This window comes from Mus pahari, chromosome 20 (assembly GCF_900095145.1).
Source record: "Mus pahari chromosome 20, PAHARI_EIJ_v1.1, whole genome shotgun sequence".
Classification (NCBI taxonomy): domain Eukaryota; kingdom Metazoa; phylum Chordata; class Mammalia; order Rodentia; family Muridae; genus Mus; species Mus pahari.
In genome coordinates, this window is record NC_034609.1 from 47,875,806 (window position 1) to 47,877,106 (window position 1,301).

Here is a 1,301-nt window from a genome sequence, read left to right on the forward strand (position 1 = left end):
AGAGAGAGAGAGAGAGAGAGAGAGAGAGAGAGAGAGAGGCAAACCTGTGAGGCATTTTCTTAATTAGTAATCAATGAGGAAAGTCACAGCCCATTGTAGGTGGTGCCATCCCAGCTTCAGGCTGACCAAGCCATGAAGAACCAGTCAGCAGCACCCCTCTGTGACCTCTGCATCAGCTCCTGCCTCTAGGATCCTGCCCTGCTTGAGTTACTGTCCTGACTTTCTTTGATGATGGACTGTTGTACGGAACTGTGAGTGAAATAAAGCTTACTATTTATAAACGCACAAGTTGAATGTACATAATTGGTCCTTGTGATAGAAATGGGGGCAAATGTGTCCTGGTCCCCTAGAGACAAAGGAAAGGCATTAAACATCAGCCAGGGGGGCTTCGGGGTAGAGACAACCACGTCACCCACAGATTCCATACTTACAGGTTCTGTGTTTGTGAATTCGCCGGATTGCCAGTATTTGAGACCTCACAGTAGCCACATGCAGTGGTTTTCATCTGTGGACATGGATAGAGTGCTGGCCATTTTGAGTCTCCTGTTGCTCCTGTTCCCGGCCAAGCTTCTTTTCAGTGTTTTCTGTCCCACATTTTCTGACTTTGGGGCGTTTTGTTGGTCATTTTGCTGTTATTGTGTTCCCCAAGCGAAGGACTCATCATCTGACGCTCCCCAGAGTCAGAACACCGAGAGGAGCCTTACAGAGAAGATGCACACCGGAGATGTTCCTTCTGGGGCTGAGTTGACCTAGCACTGGCCTCATTTGCACAAAGCCCTGGGTTCAATTCCCATCGCAGCCTAACCTGCACAGTGCTTCATGGCTGTAATCCCAGCATTCAGGAGGTGGGAGCAGGGGGACCGAGAGTTCCAGATCTTCCTCAGCTACACAGAGAGTTCAGTCAGCTGGGGCTACTTAAAACTGCCTCAAAACACAAGTTTTGGACTGGAGAGATGGCTCAGGGGTTAAGAGACCTTAACTGTTCTTCCAGAAGACCTGAGATCAACTTCTAGCTTCCAGGTGGCCCTGACAGCCATCTGTAACCCCAGTTGCTACAAGGTCTGCTACCCTCGTCTGGCCTTGGGCACTGCATCCCCATGCTGCACAAACAAACGTGCAAACCCAAAACACTCAAACTCATAAAATAAAAATAAATAATCTGAGAGGAGAGGAGGAAGGGGAAAGTGTGGTTGGGATGTAAAGCAAATTAATTATTTAATTAATAAAATAATAAATAAATATTTAAAAAACAACATGATCCCAAAAAAGCAAAACAAAACAAAATTAAACTAGCAGTAAGT